Source organism: Tursiops truncatus, chromosome 7 (genome assembly GCF_011762595.2).
Source record: "Tursiops truncatus isolate mTurTru1 chromosome 7, mTurTru1.mat.Y, whole genome shotgun sequence".
In the NCBI taxonomy this organism is placed as follows: domain Eukaryota; kingdom Metazoa; phylum Chordata; class Mammalia; order Artiodactyla; family Delphinidae; genus Tursiops; species Tursiops truncatus.
The window spans coordinates 15,933,147-15,954,202 of NC_047040.1; the positions used below are offsets into that span (position 1 = coordinate 15,933,147).

The 21,056-nt window shown below is 40.7% G+C and overlaps 2 long non-coding RNA genes across 2 annotated transcripts in view; one reads left to right on the plus strand and one right to left on the minus strand.

Moving 5' to 3' along the window:
- The window catches only part of LOC141279054 (uncharacterized), a 142,336-nt gene that overhangs the window by 19,161 nt on the left and 102,119 nt on the right, over window positions 1-21,056 (plus strand). The gene's annotated exons all lie outside the window — the stretch shown is intronic.
- Window positions 4,944-6,818, minus strand: LOC117312934 (uncharacterized). The gene is made up of 2 exons (XR_012332966.1): window positions 6,415-6,818; window positions 4,944-5,217 (listed from the first exon to the last, which is right to left on the minus strand). It is a non-coding gene; the product is annotated as an uncharacterized lncRNA (long non-coding RNA).

Genomic DNA, 21,056 nt, shown 5'->3' on the forward strand with positions numbered 1-21,056 from the left:
GAAGCCTAGGTGTGGTGTTGTACGGTTGTTGGAAGAAGACTTTGTCCAAGTTGAGACACTTTTCTCATGTTGTCTTCCATTATGCAGGCAGTTTTTAGGACGCCTCCTCTCTTTGGAAGATGGCCCCTTGTCCATAACCCTGAAACACCCTGTCAGTACCTACTCCACAGGGACCAATAGTGTCCTTTGGCAAAGGATAAAAGCTACAGCCAGATTGCCTACATAATTTGCAGGGCTCAGTGCAAAATGAAAGGACAGGCCCCTTGTTCACAAATTATTAAGAAATTCAAAAAGGCGACAGCAGAGCACGACACCAAGCACAGGGTCCTTCTAAGTGTGGACCCAGTGCTACCGCAGAGGCTGCTCATCCAGAGGCTGACTCTGCCTGCAGAATTTCCAGCATCTGCTAGAGGACATCATCTGGGTCTCCACTTAAACTGAGGGAAAGTTCTTGAGTCTCCATGCATTCCACAGATGGTTAGATCACCACATCAAGCATCCCTTATGCGGTGGGCCAGCTCAGAAGTGGGCACAGAGATAGGAGGGTAGATAAGGCTTTCTTCCCTTGACAAGCTTGCATGATAATAATAAAAAAACACACATAGTCTTCCTTGAAGGTTCAGTTTAAATGCTACTCCCCCAATCACTCATTTAGAATTTTCTCCTTCCTTCTATGTCCCCACAGTACTCTGGACCTTGACTGCAGTCTTTCTTAGGGGAAATGGACAGAACTTCATGGCTGACTGGATGAGGGCTTGAACCCACCTTTCTGTCCAGGGGGTCTTTCCATTAGCAGGACTTCCCATGGCAACATGCCATGATGAGGTGAGAGGGTTGAGGAGGTACTGGTGTGCTAGGGGTAGCCAGGTGAGGCTGTGGCAGTCTAAGTCCCCAGCTGGCCCCTCTGGCCACGAGTACTGTACTTTCCATGCATGCCACCATCTGGAAATGATCAGGAAGCCCCGTATTCCAACACAGTTCTTCTCAGGCACCAGGGCTGATCAACCATGGGAACTCTCCACACCCACATTCACATACAACCTTCCTCCTGGGTTTTCACTGAGTTCTTACATGTCTTTTTACTATGGTATTTTAGGGCTTGTGACCAGGCCACGGGACACAGGAGTCACAGTCAGTGGGCCAGACCACAGCCCCACAGAGCATACTTCACTGATCTGAACTCCCTCCTCTTTTCAAATGTAGGCAGACACTGAAATCCTAGAAAGGGTTTGGCTGGTCTTCCCTCCTCCTAAATGGGAGAGACAGTGTTAGTGTAACTGAGTCCAAGCTTGTATTGCTCGCAGCGCGACAGGCCAATAAATCGAGAGACGAGTTTTTTAGGCAAAGAATAGAGACTTTATTTGGAAAGCCAGCAGACCAAGAAGATAGTGGACTACTGTCCAAAGAACCATCTTGTCTGAATTAGAATTCAGGCTTCTTTTATACTCAAAGAGGTGAGAGTAAAGTCAAACATTTCCTAGTTCCAGAGGTGATGTGTTCATTTCTTCCTTCCAGCAGCCATTCATAGGTGGGCCTGGTCAGGATGTTTCCTGTGAACTAAACACAGGTATTTTAGCTTAATGCTCATTACCTGGGAGGCAGGGTTCCCAGGGATAGGCCATTATGTATAATTTAAACTTATAGGCAACATCCCTTTAGGGATTAATTTGTAATAGAATACAGAGATTCTTCCCTATGACATTAAGATCTGCCTGAGGAAGAGGATGACTTTTAAGCCCACATGTCCCTTCTCTGCTTCCCTTCTACTCCCTCTACATCCAGAAGATGTTGATTCTGCCCCGTACATCCTGCTACATCCCTTCTTTTCTCTTTCCTTCCTCTATTTGCACCCCCCTGCCCCCGCACAGCATTGTCTAACCTCTACATTGCTTTTCCCTCACAGAACCCCTTTCTTTAGGCTGAGTTTTATCATTGGGCCACCAGCCTACTACAGATCTCCAAAGCTTACTTTGTTGAGCTTACTGTTGGGGTGGCGCCTACAAGTTGAGAACTGAAGGAAGAGATTTCTCAGAGGCCTTGGTACCCGGATGAACTGGGTCTCTTTGGAAGAGCTGCTCTGCTCTTTAATCTGATGTAAATTGTGTAACCAACAGTGTTGCCCCTTTGGAATGGCTTGCTGAGAACCAAACCCGTTTAGGATTTTAAAAGCCTGCCTGATATTCAGGAATATCTTTCTAGAAATATTTTTGCGGAACTCTACCAAAATGTATAGGATTTTATCACATGTTATTGGAATACTAACCTTTCCCTTATCTTAGTTTCTTTTTCTCTCCTTCCCTCCGATTTTCTATTTTCATAATGATGTGGTGCTTGTATCATATGCTGCTTTAAATATCTTTCTAGAATGAGGCAAGGTAATAAATACATAAACAAACAAGTGAATACATAAATAGAAAGTAAACCAATTTCTAATATGTACTCAGAAAACGTCTCTCCTTTTTTGTTTCTTGTTTTCCACCAATTTCCTTTTCATTGCACCTCTTCCCCAAGCCCTCTGCAAAGAGGGGAGAAACACTGTGGACAAAACAAAATGCCTGACAGGCATGTGAGTATCTGCCCAAGAGTAGGGAACACGTGACTAAATCATCCAATCACACGCGTTATATTGCTCAGTCCCATCGCTGGTGGTTTGCTTGTGTGTTGCACGAGGAGGCACGTAAGCACCTGGTGATGGGTGGGACATAAACTCCATGAAGGGAAAGACCGACCGAGTCTTTTCTTTAATCAGCTCTGGGCATCTGCTACATTTCTGGGCACAAGTGGAATGCGTTGTGGAGGAGGAGAATGGCGCTTCCGTAGGAGGCTGTGGATACTTCTGACGGCTGTTTTCAGAACTTAGATACTTAGTTCCAGGTCTGCAACTGGGGGCAAGGGAAAGAACCAGATGAAACTTTAGAATCATTTCAGCCTCACCATTTATGGGCCGGAGGTGGAGCCATACGCCGCTGTAGATTCTTTCCCATGTGGTATTTTCCATAAATTTAAATCTTGCTGCTATACAAAGTACAGTGCAGATGCGTCTTGGATAACAGCTCTGTTTCTGGGCATTTTCTATGTAAATTGAGTCTTGCATAGTAAATGGCATCATTTAACATACAGCTGGGCAGCTCTCGGTTCAAGGGAACCCTGGAGTGAATCCTTTTGAAAGCAATGGTTCCTCTGTGACTTAAGTAATCACATTCTAATTTATATTTTCTCTTAATTTGGATTGGAACTTAAAGAGTTTCTTTATAAAGCTTTATTTAATGTAAGTAAATAAATGAGTGCATACCCTATTATATTCTTCCTGGGGCAAAATGATCATCCATGTATCATAATTGTATTTTAAGTCAATGATTTAAACATAGCCTTAAGAGAGATAACAGATGTCAGGAAAGGTTTCTGCTCATTAGCTCTTATAAAGCAGGGACATCCAGAGTCTAGTTTGTTCATGTAAGAATGGCTAGCCTGGTTTCTGCCCTGGGATGTCCTGAGTTCTTCGATGAAAGGCTACTGAGGATTGTGGGGTGGGCGACAAGCATGAAAAGAGAAGAACTGGTTTAAATCGTGCCTCAACTCAGTTGCTTCCTTTAAACCTGTTTGACCTTGAGCTGATTTCTTAAAATCCCTGAGCTTCAATTTCCTCAGCTTAAAAATGGACTAAAACATATACAGTCTCTGTAAGAACATGGAGGGACAAATTTCATAACACACTTTATAAAGTGCCAGATACAAAGCTTATTAATCATTGATGCAGGACAGGGTATTCTTTTGTTTGTTTTGTTTTGTTTTTCAAATTGGCTTCTGCTTTTAAAACACTGTGTTTTCCTGGCAGCCTTTGATTCCAGTTTTTCTAATTGCTTACTCAGTTGTTTTAAAAAGTCCCTGAAAATTAGCAATCTTCCTTAGCCAAGACCGTCTTACCCCTTTATAAAGATGTGCATTGGGAACATTTATAGAGAAGACAAAGTTCGCCCTCTAGTGTGGTCCATGAGAAAGACAGAATAAGAATATGAACTAGTTGCAATGTGCATCTTGAAACACGCTGCTCTCCAAATGATATTTTATTCTATCATTTGCATTGACGCCTCACTTCTTTACTAATTTAGCTTGGCTACTAGGTATTTACTTAATCGCTCTTCAAATGAGCTCTTTATGTTTTATCATATTAGATATTCTGCTGGCTTTTTTTTTTTTTAACATCTTTATTGGAGTATAATTGCTTTTCAGTGGTGTGTTTGTTTCTGCTTTATAACAAAGTGAATCAGTCTGCTGGCTTTTTAAGCCATTGAAGACAAGTAAAATTTTCAGAATTAGTTCAGTTTTATTCTTTCCAGGTTTTTTATAGTCATAGATGTAATGTGAATGCTAAGAAGAATCTGCCTTGATTTATTTAGCTTTGATGTAATTTCAGATTAAATAAACTTAATCAAGATTATGAACTAGGGCTTCCCTGGTGGCGCAGTGGTTGAGAGTTCGCCTGACGATGCAGGGGACACGGGTTCGTGCCCCGGTCCGGGAAGGTCCCACATGCCGCGCAGCGGCTGAGCCCGTGAGCCATGGCCGCTGGGCCTGCGCGTCCGGAGCCTGTGCTCCGCAACGGGAGAGGCCACAACAGTGAGAGGCCCACGTACCGCAAAAAAAAAAAAAAAAAAAAAAAAAAAAAAAAGTTTATGAACTAAAGTGGCTGATGCTGTGACTTGTAGAAGATCCTGCTCCTGGTGAATAAAGAAAGCACAGAGAAATGAACGCTCTCAGAAGTTCAGAATGATGCATTTAATCACATTAGCGTACAATACACTGCATAAAATTTCTCTCCATGGACTTACTGGCTACTTATATTGTTTCAAATTGACATGGGCCTGTCTTCCCCAAGCTTTGAGCTTTATGCTAACATTTTTCACTCCTTCTTGAAACACCTCAATAAAGAAAATGTAGCCATGTAAGTTTTAAGGTTTATTTATTTATTTATTTTTGGCTGTGTTGGGTCTTCGTTTCTGTGCGAGGGCTTTCTCTAGTTGCGGCAAGCGGGGGCCACTCTTCATCGCGGTGCGCGGGCCTCTCACTGTCGCGGCCTCTCGTTGCGGAGCAACAGGCTCCAGATGCGCAGGCTCAGTCGTTGTGGCTCACGGGCCCAGTTGCTCCGCGGCATGTGGGATCTTCCCAGACCAGGGCTCGAACCCGTGTCACCTGCATTGGCAGGCAGATTCTTGACCACTGCGTCACCAGGGAAGCCCGCAATGTAAGTTTTAAAAGCCACACAGTTAAATGTGCAAATATTTTACTATCTTTGTTTTCCTATTACGTGACATATTATGTATCCTGATTCCTCCTTCTGCCTTTTAGCAAAAAACTTAACCAAGTCACTCCCAGGTCTGCTGGTGCATCGGAGCTGGCTCCTACCAGCAAGAGTCATTGTTAAATTTTGAGGAATTTTACATGCTAGGTTATTATTAGAAATTAAATTGTATAAACTTACAAATAAATTATATTAAAAGCAAAGATTATAACTATGCAAAACTCATAACTTCCTGATTAGCTTAGGTTGGCATTATAATGTAACGCAAAGGTCTCCACACTTGCTATCCACTTCTGTGTCCATCCATCCCCAAACTTCTCCTCGTCCTGATATCTCAGTCTTTTTCATTCCAGGTCTTTGCCCAGATGGCCAGGCCATTCATCACTACCCGTGAGTCAGGCCCCTTCCCTTTCCCCACAAAGGGGACGATCAGGTGCTGTACCTAACTCTCTGCCTATTGGATGGTTTTCCCTCACCTTTAGCTTTCAAAGCCGCCTCCCGAGTGAGGCTGTAGTGCAGCTGCCAAACACTTTCATCCTTTACCCACAAAACAAGGATTAACCATCTGAAACCAAGCTCTGGCTGTTCCCCCTCCTCTAGCTGATCATATAAGAGTCACCATTTGGAGATTGGTTCAAATGGTGGAGTAGAAGGATGTGTGCTCACTCCCTCTTGCGAGAGCACTGGAATCACAACTAACTGCTGAACAATCATCGACAGGAAGACACTAGAACTCACCAAGAAAGATACCCCACATCCAAAGACAAAGGAGAAGCCACAATGAGATGGTAGGAAGGGCACAATCACAGTAAAATCAAATCCCATAACTGCTGGGTGGGTGACTCACAAACTGGAGAACACTTATACCACAGAAGTCCACCCACTGGAGTGAAGGTTCAGAGCCCCACGTCAGGCTTCTCAACCTGGGGGTCTGGCAACAGGAGGAGGAATTCCTAGAGAATCAGACTTTGAAGGGCAGCAGGATTTGATTGCAGGACTTTGACAGGACTGGGGGAAACATAGACTCCACTCTTGGAGGGCACACACAAAGTAGTGTGTTCGTCGGGACCCAGGGGAGGAGCAGTGACCCCCATAGGAGACTGAACCAGACCTACCTGCTAGTGTTGGAGGGTCTCCTGCAGAGGCAGGGGGTGGCTGTGTCTCATCGTGAGGACCAGGACACTGGCAGCTGAAGTTCTGGGAAGTACTCCTTGGCATGAGCCCTCCCAGAATCCACCATTAGCCCCACCAAAGAGGCAGGTAGGCTCCAGTGTTGGGTCACCTCAGGCCAAACAACCAAAAAGGAGGGAACCCAGCCCCACCCATCAGCAGACAAGTGGATTAAAGTTTTACTGAGCTCTGCTCACCAGAGCAACACCCAGCTCTACCCAGGATCAGTTCCTCCCATCAGGAAGCTTGCACAAGCCTCTTAGATAGCCTCATCCACCAGAAGGCAGACAGCAGAAGCAAGAAGAACTACAATTCTGCAGCATGTGGAAGGAAAACCACATTCACAGAAGGACAGACAAAATGAAAAGGCAGAGGACTTTGTACCAGACGAAGGAACAAGAGAAAACCCCAGATAAACAACTGAATGAAGTGGACGTAGGCAACCTTCTAGAAAAAGAATTCAGAATAATGATAGTGAAGATGATCCAGGACCTCGGAAAAAGAATGGAGGCAAAGATTGAGAAGATGCAAGAAATGATTAACAAAGACCTAGAAAAATTAAAGAACAAACAAAGAGAGATGAACAATACAATAACTGAAATGGAAAGGACACTAGAAGGAATCAATAGCAGAATAATTGAGGCAGAAGAACAGATAAGTGACCTGGAAGACAGAATGGTGGAATTCAGTGCCACAGAACAGAATAATGAAAAAAGAATGAAAAGAAATGAAGACAGCCTAAGAGACCTCTGGGACAACATTAAACACACCAACATTCGCATAATAGGGGTCCCAGAAGGAGAAGAGAGAGAGAAAAGACCCGAGAAAATATTTGAAGAGATTATAGTTGAAAACTTCCTTAACATGGGAAAGCAAATAGCCACCCAAGTCCAGGAAGTGCAGGGAGTCCCATACAGGATAAACCCAAGGAGAAACATGCCGAGACACATAGTAATCAAACTGACAAAAATTAAAGACAAAGAAAAATTATTAAAAGCAACAGGGAAAAATGACAAATAACATACAACGGAACTCCCATAAGGTTAACAGCTGATTTCTCAGCAGAAATTCTACAAGCCAGAAGGGAGTGGCATGATATACTTAAAGTGATGAAAGGGAAGAACGTACAACCAAGATTACTCTACCTGGCAAGGATCTCATTCAGATTCAATGGAGAAATCAAAAACTTTACAGACAAGCAAAAGCTAAGAGAATTCAGTACCACCAAACCAGCTCTACAACAAATGCTAAAGGAACTTCTCTAAGTGGGAAACACAAGAGAAGAAAAGGACCTACAAAAACAAACCCATAACAATTCAGAAAATGGTAATAGGAACATACATATTGATAATTACCATAAACGTGAATGGATTAAATGCTCCAACCAAAAGACATAGACTGGCTGAATGGATATAAAAACAAGATCCATCTATATGTTGTCTACAACAGACCCACTTCAGACCTAGGGACACCTACAGACTGAAAGTGAGGGGATGGAAAAAGATATTCCATGCAAATGGAAATCAAAAGAAAGCTGGAGTAACAATACTCATATCAGATAATATAGACTTTAAAATAAAGAATGTTACAAGAGACAAGGAAGGATACTACATAATGATCAAGGGATGAATCCAAGAAGAATATATAAGAATTATAAATACATATGCGCCCAACATACAAGCACCTCAATACATAAGGCAACTGCTAACAGCTATAAAAGAGAAAATCGACAGTAACACAATAATAATGGAGGACCTTAACACCTCACTTACACCAATGGACAGATAATCCAAAATGAAAATAAATAAGGAAACAGAAGCTTTAAATGACACAATAGACCAGATAGATTTAATTGATATTTATAGGACATTCCATCCAAAAACAGCAGATTACACTTTCTTCGCAAGTGCACATGGAACATTCTCCAGGATAGATTACAACTTGGGTCACAAATGATGCCTCGGCAAATTTAAGAAAACTGAAATCATATCAAGCATCTTTCCTGACCACAACGCTATGAGATTAGAAATCAGTTACAGGGGAAAAAATGTAAAATACACAAATACATGGAGGCTAAGCAATACATTACTAAATAACCAAGAGATCACTGAGGAAATCAAAGAGGAAATCAAAATATACCTAGAGACAAATGACAATGAAAACACGATGATCCAAAACCTATGGGATGCAGCAAAAGCCCTTCTAAGAGGGAAGTATAAGACACTGATGAAAGAAGTCAAAGATGACACAAACAGATGGAGAGATACATACCATGTTCTTCGATTGGAAGAATCAATATTGTGAAAATGACTATACTACCCAAAGCAATCTACAGATTCAATGCAGTCCCTATCAAATTACCAATGGCATTTTTTACAGAACTAAAACAAAAAATCTTAAAATTTGTATGGAGATACAAAAGAGCCCGAATAGCCAAAGCAGTCTTGAGGGAAAATAATGGAGCTGGACGAATCAAACTCCCTGACTTCAGACTATACTACAAAACTACAGTAATCAAGGCAATATGGTACCGGTACAAAAACAGAAATATAGATCAATGGAACAGAATAGAAAACCCAGAGATAAACCCACGCACCTATGGTCAACTAATCTATGCCAAAAGAGGCAAGGATATACAATGGAGAAAAAACCGTCTCTTCAATAAGTGGTGCTGGGAAAACTGGACAGCTACATGTAAAAGAAAGAAATTAGAACACTCCTTAACACCATACACAAAAATAAACTCAAAATGGATTCGAGACCTAAATGTACAACCGGACACTATAAAACTCAGAGGAAAACATAGGAAGAACACTTTTTGATATAAATCACAGCAAGATCTTTTTTGATCCACCTCCTAAAGTAATGGAAATAAAAGCAAAAATAAACAAATGGGACCTAATGGAACTTAAAACTTTTGCAAAGCAAAGGAAAGTACAATCAAGACAAAAAGACAGCCCTCAGAATAGGAGAAAATATTTGCAAATGAAGCAACTGACAAAGGATTAATCTCCAAAATATACAAACAGCTCATGCAGCTCAATATGAAAAAGAAAAAAAATGCTAGCAACAAATTGATACAGCCATTATGGAGAACAGTATGGAGGTTCCTTAAAAAACTAAAAATAGAATTACCATAGGACCCAGCAATCCCACTACTGGGCATATACCCTGAGAAAACCATAATTCAAAAAGAGTCATGTACCACAATTGTCATTGCAGCTCTATTTACAATAGCCAGGATATGGAAGCAACCTAAGTGTCCATCAACAGATGAATGGATAAAGAAGATGTGGCACATATATACAATGGAATATTACTCAGCCATAAAAAGAAATGAAATTGAGTTATTTGTAGTGAGGTGGATGGACCTAGCATCTGTCATACAGAGTGAAGTAAGTCAGAAAGAGAAAAACAAATACTGTATGCTAACACATATATATATGGAATCTAAAAAAAAAAAAAAAAGTAGTTCTGAAGGACCTAGGGGCAGGACAGGAATAAAGATGCAGACATAGAGATTAGACTTGAGGACATGGGGAGGGGTAAGGGTAAGCTGGGACGAAGTGAGAGAGTGGCATGGACTTATATATACTACCAAATGTAAAATAGATAGCTAGTGGGAAACAGCCACATAGCAGAGGGAGATCAGCTCAGTACTTTGTGACCACCTAGAGGGGTGGGATAGGGAGAGTGGGAGGGAGACGCAAGAGGGAGAAGATATGGGGATATATGTGTATGTATAGCTGATTCACTTTGTTATAAAGCAGAAACTAACACACCATTGTAAAGCAGTTATACTCCAATAAAGATGTTAAAAAAAAATAGATATATGCACCCCAATGTTCATTGCAGCACTATTTACAATAGCCAGGACATGGAAGCAACCTAAATGTCCATCAACAGAGGAACTGGTAAAGAAGATGTGGTACATATATACAATGGAATATTACTCAGCCATAAAAAGGAAAGAAATTGGGTCATTTGTAGAGTCGTAGTTGGACCTAGAGACTGTCATACAGAGTGAAGTAAGTCAGAAAGAGTAAAACAAATATCGTATATTAACACTTATATGTGAAATCTGAAAAAATTGGTATAGACGATCTTATTTATAAAGCAGAAATAGAGACACAGACATGGAGAACAAACGTATGGATACCAAGGGGGAAAGGGGGAGGTGGGATGAATTGGGAGATTGGGATTGACATACATACCCTATTGATACTCTGTATAAAATAGATAACTAATGAGAACCTACTGTATACTGCAGGGAACTCTGTGCTCTGTGGTGACCTAAATGGGAAGGAAATCCAAAAAAGAAGGGATATATGTTTACGTATAGCTGATTCACTTCGTTGTACAGTAGAAACTAACACAATATTTTAAAGCAACTATATTTTAATAAAAGTTAAAAAAGAAAAACATGTGCACACAAAATTGTGCATATATTCCAATGTTAAAAAAAAACACAATGCTAACAATAAAGTATTTTTAAATTTAGGTATGTACATTGGTTCTTTTGCTTCACACTTAATAAACTACAGTATAATGTAAACATGACTTTTACATGAAGTGGGAAACCAAAATATTCATGTGACTTGCTTTATTGTGATATTCCCTTTATTGTGGTGGTCAGGAACTATGCAACCGAACCTGCAATATCTCCAGGCTGTGCCTGTAAACCAGTAATCTAGTAAACAAAATGTCCTCTGAGTTATCTGAGTTGCTCTAGGAAACTAATTGACCCCAAAAGGGGGTTGCGGGAATCTCTGATGTATAGCCCATCGATCAGAAGCATAAGTGACAACCTGGCTTGTGAGTGGCATGTGAAGGGGAGGGGCAATCTTGTGGGACTGAGCCTCAACCTGTGGAATGTGATGCTGTCTCTGGGTTGTGTCAGAATTGAGTTGAATTGTAGGACCTCCATCTGGTGTCCAGGAATTTCTTGGTGTGGAAACTGTCCCCCACTCCACACATTGGAATTGTGTATCAGAACCTTTATCAGATCACTCACATTTGCCATCCTCCAGGGATGCAATATTGCTTGTGGTTTCTTTTCTTGGCCAGAGGAAGTCAGGTTCAGAGACTTCTACTTTGATTTCCCTTCTTTGAAAGCTCTTAACCCACAGAACAAGGTGTCAGCTGCCTAATATGTTGATCTCAGTTATATATTTTGAGACTGGAGAAATGACGTGAAGTGGGTCCAGTAGACCCAGTTTGACCCACTGTATGCTAAATGTGGTCAGGATTCTAGTTCTTACATGGCTTCTATATGCCCCGACTCTAACAGGGGGAGAGGCCTGGGGTATTTCATGTGTCTGGGTGTTAATTTCCATTCAGATCCTGTGTCCAACCATTCTTGAGATGTCTGGCTAGTCCGTTTTCTCCAGGGTGCAGTTATACATAATTGGCTGTGGGTCCCTTTGCAGAAGGACTGGGGGAATCACCATTGTGTGTATTTGACGAGATGTTTCAGATCCTTCTGAGGACCTGGCCACTTCATCAATCAGAGGGATGCAGGTCGGAAAACTGGCTCAGGTCTGGGAACTGGGAAAGAGATTGTGACTGTTTATTGGGTAACTACCCTTAGCCTACTGGTAATCCACCCTTGATTTCTTCTGCTGGTACAAACTGAGTAGGATCTTTGTCAGTTGTCCATCTTTATTTCCCCCAGGGCCCCTGTAGTCTCTTAGCCATCTCTATAACTTGTAGAGACTCCACAACAGTTTTGCCAGCCCCCTGAGACCCCTCAGACTTTTGGCAGTTACGTCTCATCACCAGACCACTACTGTTTTGGTATTGCATCATTTGATTGCTATTGGTGAGGCAAGTTCTGTAAACAGCTTCTCCTACTGTCAGCCTGGACCTACACAAGGGAACCACTGCCGAACTTCTTAGTGATGCTGGTGCCCCTCTCACCAGCACATTCTTGTGGCCTTGGTGTGTTTTGTGTCCTCTGGGTCCTCCCATGGGACATAATCATCTGGAGGGTCTTCTGGCCACTATGGACATAGTATAGGTCCATTCCTCTTCCCTGAGCCTTTTAATCCCCTTCTCCACCACAATTCTGTCCTTTTGGCATCAGCCATTGCTTTTTCATGTCTCTAGGACCATGCTAGTAATGAGTTAGCACTGTCTCCTGGGGTCATGGTCAGGGTAGTAAATCTTATCACTTGGGACAGAGAGATAGGATTCAACTGAGGCAACAAACTCTTCCTTATCCAATTTAATGTTCTGCCTCCTTAATCAAGCATTTCCAGAATTCAGCCCCCTGTGTACCTCCCCTGCTAGTGCATGATGGCTTAGGCTGGTGACTCCTTTGGGAGATAGCCCTTTCCTCCCTCATCAGGTCAGCACATCCCCAGCTGTGTGACGCGATGACTTAACCCTAGTTGTAAACCTAGTGGCCAGGATCCTGAGAGGACACCCACTGATTCTGTTTCTATTACAATCTCTGTAGAACTTTCCTGAGTTCCTAGAGTTGTTAGTGGCCTGGCTGTCTCTTTTCACAGGACCCTTTGCATCCTCTCCTGGAACACTAGTTACATGATGTAGTCTTCCCCGCTAGACTGTAAGCATTATGACATGGGTAGGAAAAAACCTCCATTTTATCCACTAATGTATTCTCTATGCTTAGTTTCATGCCTGACATGGATGTTTAATAATGTGTGGCTTGAATAGGCTTGTAATAAAGGCCAACATGACAGAGTGGTCACCATGGGCCGGGTTCTGTTTAAGTTCTTCCGTGTGCCTTAGCTCCTTTAATCGTCATCTTAAGCCTCTAAGGTAGGAACTATTACTAATTCCTGTTTTGCAGAGGAGGTAGTTAGCCTGGTCTTCACCTATATTCTCACCGCATCCTATACATTCCACTGTCACAGTAATTATTGCATGTTTACCTTAAATTATTTTCTACCTTAGACTTTGAGCCGTATGTGAGTATGGAATCATAGAAATTCAATAATTTTTTTGGTGTGTATTTATGACTAAATGAATGAATAAATTAACTCCCAGAAATTAACAAGAGGAGTTGAAGCATTTTATAATTTCATTCTTTTTGTTGCAGGCATGTTGTATTAGATATTGTTCTTAATTCATGCATGCTGTTAAAGAAAGGTCAGCTCTTTTAATTTGAAGTTCATTAAGCCATTACCGCACTCACCTTTACAATCATCTGTGACTAGTAAACAAGCAATATATTTTATAGAGCAGTATATTAGAAACTTTATTCCACATGAGGAACACGATTCTTTTATGTGTGCCCTCCTCCTCTTGCAAATGCAAATCAATTTTTTATGTCTGTCAAATACCAGCACACATTCCAGTGATTAACAGCCCAGTGTTAATGTGATGAAAGAAATTAATTTTAGATGTGTTTTGAGTTTAGAAGTAATTTGTGTAAAAATAAGATCCTGCTGTGATTCAACTATTTCCTAACAATCTGAACTATGCTGCCCTGGAAAACGTGTTATTGGCCCATTTATCATAGATCACAGCTCATTATTTCAAGGGCTGACAAGTGTCTCGTTGCACATTTATTAGGGAAGTGAGCCTTGATCGTATCTGTGGTTTTAAGGGTTTCTGTCCTATTAGATTTGTGACGTTTTTTACAGAAGAATTTTAAAAGGGAAAAATCCCCTAGACCCGGAGATGAAAGTATGATAATTTTATAGAGTATTAAAAAAGAGTTATAAGGACTCACCGACATAAAAAATGTGGCTCCTGCTTTATTTTTACGTTCTGATGAGCCAACTCAGGTTTTTTGATTCCATTCAGTAGTTCTAAGCACAATTATATTTTGAGGTTCTTCAACTTGCTCCTTTCTAGAAAATTCACAGCACTTGCTTTTTTGTTTTCTTTTAAGATCAAAGAGGGGAAATAATAAGTTAGAAATACAAAATTAGGAACAAATCTACATTGCCCAAAACAGTACTTTCAAAATGTTGCACTTCTTAAACATTTTTTCTTTAATTATTTCAACAGTATTTGAGCCTTACCATGTAACTGTCACTGTTCTGAGTGCCTTGGATATATCAATGAAGCTTCAGTTATGTGCCTGGGGAAGCTTACATTCTATTGAGTAGACATCAAACAATAAGCACAATGTATAATCAAATTATAAAGTGTATTAGAAGGTGCTAAATGCAATGGGGAAAGTAATGAGATCAGAAGGAACAGGGGTCCTGGGGAAAGGTCTGCAATTTTATTTATTTATTTATTTAGGCTGAGCCAGGTTTTAGTTGCAGCATGCAGACTCTAAGTTGTGACATGCATGTGGGATCTAGTTCCCTGACCAGGGATCGAACCTGGACCCCCTGCACTGGGAGCACGGAGTCTTACCCACTGGACTACCAGGGAAGTCCCAGGTCTGCAATTTTAAATGACGCAATTGCTTTTAATGAGATGTTGACATTTGAGCTAAGATTTAGAGGGAGGGAAGTAGGACTTAAAGACATCTGGAGAAGCGTTCCAGATATAAGGAACAACTAGATCCAAGGTTCCAGTTTGGGTCTGTGTCTAGAATGTTCAAGGATAAGCCAGGAGGCCAGTGTGGGAGGAACAGAGTCATCAGGAAGGAAAATCATAAGACATGAACTCAGAGAGGGACCCCCGGAGCCAGATCATACAGGGTCTTGTGGACCATTATAAGGACTTTGGCTTTTTCTCTGAGGGAAAAGGGGAACAAATGAATTTAAGCAAAGAAATGACATAATCAGTCATGAGGATGACATTGCTAGGTTAAGAATAGAGTGTAGATACAGGGAGACCAGTTAGGAAACTTGAAAGAATTCAGGTAAAAGATGATGGTGGCTCAGACCAACATAATGATAGTGGAGGTGATTAGGAGTCAGCATAATTTGGATATAATTTAAACATAGAAACAATGGACTTTCTGACAGATATGGTATGAGATGTGAAGGAAACGAAAAAATCAAGGATGAATGCAAAGTTCTCGTCCTGCTCAAGTAGCAGGATGGAGCTACCATTAATCGAGATGGGTAAGAGCACAGGTGGAACAGGTTTGGGGTGGTGGTTGTTGTAGTGGAGCTCCAAAGCTCAGTTTTGAATACATTAAATTATCTATTAGACATTCAAGTGAAGATGTCAAGGAATGACCCAGACAGGAGACACAGCCTTGTAAATGATCAGTACATATAGATAGTAATTTAAGCCATGACGCTGGTTGGGATCACCTATAGAGCCATGCAGATTCAAAGGAGAGGAATTTCATTTTGTATTTATATTTTAGAGTTGACGTGATAATTACATAGCCTAATACAACAAGAAGTACAACTGACGTAAACAGGTTTAGAAACAAATACATTGATTCTTGGGAAGCTGATGACACCTGTTGAGAACAGAATTGAATGGCAGCCCACTGGGTACTTAGTACTGGTACTTAGAGGGGATGGAGTGTGTTGGTTAATCTGGAGAGTTGGTTAAGAGGAGAATGTTTAGGAGGGGTTTTACTCTATTGATGTAAATAAGCAAAGAATGAGAATAGGAGTTATAGTCAACTCCTTCATTGGACAACTACTTCTAATCTCTATTCCATGACAAACCCAGGCAGAGTCAGGGTGTGTCCTGGTTATCATGTATTTGGCCTCCTACTCTCTGTCCTTCTCTAACTTCCAGAATGCATGACCTACATTCCCTTGCATCCTGGCTTCCAGGTGGGTTTTTTTAAGGGGAGGGCCCTGTGGGAGACTGAGGGAGCAAAGAGGGAAGTCTGGAGAATTTATCCCTCTTTCTTTGTTGCAGTTCACTCAGTGCCTATCGTCCAAGCTCCTGTTACCTGATGCACCATTTCCTCCCCTTCCCCCTTCAGTCCTAGGGCTGGTATTGGCTTCCTGCTGCTGATAGCCCTTTGGGGCTCAGTATTCATTGTCCACATCCTGTAAAGTCCCTCCATTACATTTTCTTTGTTAAACTCTGAGAATGCCATCTGGTTTTTTTGCTGGCATTCTGACTCATACTGAGCCTGGGGAATGGCTCAATAGAGTTGCTTTAAGACGCATAGTATACAAGCTAATAAATACAAATTCCTACTTCCTCTTCTTTCTTTCTCCTAGTATTTCCCCACTGGCTCACCTGACCAGAAATCAAGGAGAGGTCACTAAGGAATTGTTTATTAATTTGAGAAAAAATAGTTGACAAAAATATGATTCTTATTATTATACAGGAAGATATATAGACTGTTGGTAGATAATATTTATTACTTGAGTTCAACAATAAGTGTCATGCAGTTATTATCTCAGGAACAGATTAAAAATGAAGCTCCAAAGTGCCATCTCAGCTTACAGATTTATGAGGAAGTAATTCTAGAACGTTGTTCTGTATTACTTCACAAATAGTCCAGTGTATGAGTCTGCAATAATCAACAACCACCATTCTTTTATTCATTCAATAAACTTTGATTGAATATCTTTTATGTGCCAGCTACAAAAATAACTACAACATAATTACTGCGTCAAGGATTTTACAGTTTTAAGAGAGCTATAGCAACAGATCGTTCCTATACAGTGTGATAACTGCTTTGATTGAGGAGAATGCTGCAACACAGAAGCATTAAACAAGAGAAATCAAGAAAGGCTTCCCGGAAGAGGATGCTTGAGATGAATGCTGAAGGGTGAATAGGAGTTAGTTAAGGAGAGAGGTTGGAGGACAGGAGCTTAGGAAGGACACTGGATAGGCTGGAGATATAGATTTTGAAATCTATAACATATCAATAGATGTGAGTACAGCCAGGGATGTAGACAAGATCTCCAATGGAAGAGGTTAAGAGCAGACCAAGGAGGACTCCAATATTTGTAGGTTGGGGGATATAGAGAGAAATAAACATGGGGAAAAAGCTGAGAAGGAGCTAGCAGAGAGGCTGGAGGATAACCAGAATAGAATAGTGTCATGTAAAGGAAGAATTTAAAGAGTAAACAATGGCAGTCACAACTATAAAAATCAAGGAGACTGGACTGGGGAAAGTTCCTTGTATTTGGCAATTTGGTGGAGTATGTTCACCTTTTTGGGGGTAGTTTGAATAGTGTGAAGTTAAAGAGGGGGATACAGTGCTTGGAAATCAATATTTTGAGGGGATTGAGTGTGAAGGGAGTGAGAGAGACAAGGAGTAGCTAGAAAAGAACACTAGGTCATTCAGGAATTTTCTGTCTCTATGTTCAGAAATACATAAATACGTTTAAATACTTTGAGACAGAAGACAATAGAGAAGGAGAAGGTAAACGTAGAGGATAAGGAGGAAATTATGATGAAACAAATCTGTTCTCACCCTGAAGGAGAAGAAAGGGAATATTATCATAGGCATGGACAGAGGACCTCCCTCAGTGTCAAGCAACAAAAAGCCAACTCAACTTAGCTTAACCCTAAGAAATACCTAGGTTTACCTAACTGGGAAGTCTCGGGACAGGATCCAGGAGGTTATCAAATAGTGTCATCTCTATTTCTCCATTCTATTTGACTTAGTTACTGTATATGCTGTCTCTCTATGGAGAAAGTTGTCCTTTTTGTTCTTATTTAATTTTCAGATATAGACTATTCAGCTGTTGTATCCCTAGTCTCCAGCCTCCACTTCTTCACACACAAACACACAAACATAATTCAAACACACAGACACGTTTCTGTGTGTTTTATATATATAGTATATGTTTGTGTCTATGCATATTTACATATGTGTGTGTAATCTCATCAGGACATTTTCGGTAATTTACTAGACTTTTTAAAATTATTTAGGTACTTGGGAAGGTTTGTCAGGCAGAAAATCGAAGTATTTTTAAAAGGACGTCAAATGCATTTATATTATAGTTAAAAATGTCTGAAGGTATACAATTAAGTTTGCAAACTGGAGTACATTTATTCAGAGCCCCTACATTTTTTAAACTTATAAATAAAATAAGAATAATAAGTTAAACTGAAAACTTAAGAAAAAAGAGTGTAAATTTAATACATTGAATGTTACTTTATTAACCGAAGCACAGCTCTGGATAGACTTTTCTGCACACAAAAACAGCTTTGCAGGGCAGCAGATGCTTACATTATATCCAGAAACTTCTCTTTTGCTGAAATCCCAGCCACTCCGTTGTCAGCTTCAGCCTATCTCTGGACTTCCTGTTAGAAAAGAAAAATAAGACTCAGTTTATTGGAGCCATTTGTAAGTGGAATTTTTATTATGCTGGCTTTCTTCTAGTTCTTATTTAATTTTCAGATACAGGGATCTCTGAGTCCAGATATCATAATACCTACCCCAGTGAGCAATTGCAGAATTCAGAGGCAGGACGGAAAAAATCCCAGAAGCACCCATTTCCACCCCCAGGCTCAGCATTTGAATCTCTTCAGCAGTATCTTATGCAAGAGGCCATCTAGTCCCTGTTTGAACAGCTCCAATAGTGGGAAGTACAGTACTTTGATAGAATCTTCTCATTTTTGGATAACTCCAAAATTTAGAGAGGTCTTCCTTAAATTATGCTGAAACATGCCTTTCTGCCTTTTCCCTCCAATTGTCTTCAGTTTTCCTTAGGACCTACCCCATGTAGCAGCGGCTTTGGAGTTCTGGGTTTTTTCTTCTTCTTCTCTCACTTCCACTGCTATTTACATGACATTGAGCAGACCCTTCTTGATGCAGTGTTTAGAATTGAACGCAACACTCCCTGTGTGATCTGAGAAGCCCAATCTGGAGCCAGCTGTTGTCCCCTCCGTCTTCACTTCGGCCACCCTATTTGTAATACTGTTTCCCCATTGAATCTCACCTTGTCCTTCTTTCCTGTCTGAAATCTTTGGCTTGGAAAATTTAGAAGCTTATAAAAACCAAATAATTTACTTCCTTGAATCTCCCTATTCTGATCCCCTTCCTCATTTTAACTGGTTTTTATACCAAGGGCTGCCATTATTTCTATTCAAATTTATGGCTAAAGTTGAGACTGAATTCTTAGAAATAATAGATCAGTGAGCCATTTAGAGCTGACTCTGTGAAGGCCTTAAAACTGAGGGCAGGGGAAAAAAGAAAACACTTCCTTTTCTATACTCTTAAGCTTGAAAAGCTCAGAAATGTCTTTGTTGCTACATTAAAAATCCCTGCTTTGGGGATGGAGGGTTCAGACCTAAGCATCACTTGAAGAATCCTTGCAAAGTTTATGGTTCTGTTAAAAGAATATGCCATGCATCAGAGTATTTTCCACACTCATTTATAATCAGAAGTCATACTGATGTAAAAAAATAAATATGTAGGGCTTCCCTGGTGGCACAGTGGTTGAGAGTCCGCCTGCCGATGCAGGGGACACGTGTTCGTGCCCTGGTCCGGGAAGATCCCACATGCCGCGGAGCAGCTGGGCCTGTGAGCCGTGGCCACTGAGCCTGCGCATCCGGAGCCTGTGCTCCGCAACGGGAGAGGCCACAACAGTGAGAGGCCCGCGTACCGCAAAAGATAAATAAATAAATAAATAAATAAGTAAAATCAGCAAACTACAAAGGAAATATGAAATTTAACCTTCAAATGAATGCAGATCGTGAGCCACTGGACGGTTATTTGCTTTACCTGTTTCTTCTGGGAAAAATATATTAAATGGAGTAGAACTGCTCAAGGAATAGATGCTGGTGAATTTGCCTTGGGTTGACGCTCTCTATATTTGGTTACGATTATGTATTTATCTGTTTCAACTGTCCCTCTTAGCTCATCATTGTTCAGGTCTTTCAGGAAATTAGGTCTTCCTAAGGAAGGATCTAATGACCACATTCACTAAAGGAAAAGTAATAGAATTTTTGCTGACTGATATTTTCCCCCTCACTATTAATGCTTCCTGTGATGGTAATGAAAACTTTGAAATATTAACTTGGTTAAATGTTTTATAGTGAGAAAGAATTACCATTTAATAGAAGTTGAATTTCTGGCCCTACCAGGGTTTTAGTGTGTTGGCAAAATCAAGAAAGGTGGTTAAAAGAATCAATGAATGAAACACAAATCTCGAAGTGCAGACTTTGGAGGGATTTTTAAAAGACATATTTTCTTCTGATTAACTCTCTTTTTCCCAGAAGCAAAGAGGATGTCCTCTGATGGGGCAAGGCAGCCAGGACAATCCATCATCCTTAATAATACCACTAATAAGAAGAAAGCCACTTTCAGGCTCTTTCGTTTTAATTAGATGCCGGGTAACTATCGTCATAGCTCATTCCAGTCTTTCTTCAAGAGCTTATATATTACACTTTTGTGGAAATTGAAGCCATTTTATAGACAATGGTTTAATGTCATTTTGGCTAAAGCATGCAACTTTTATATATTATTCACTCAAGGAGGAATTTTTTAATTTTTAATTTTGAGATATGAGTGAGTCTGCCCACAAGAACAGATCAGGGGTGTTAACAGACCTGTGGTAACCTGGCCAGTCACAAACATAAGGTTTATTTTGGTAGGTATCAGAAGCCTTCAATAGCTTGATGTTGGTAAGGGCTGTAGGTTTCCTCCCCTGCAGCTTTGCAACCATGTGGTAAAATTACTGAAGTTTTCCATTTATGCAAGCAATTATCAGCAGGCAGCCACAAAACAACCATTTGTCTTGCTCTTGTAAGGTCAGTGAAATCCCATTCT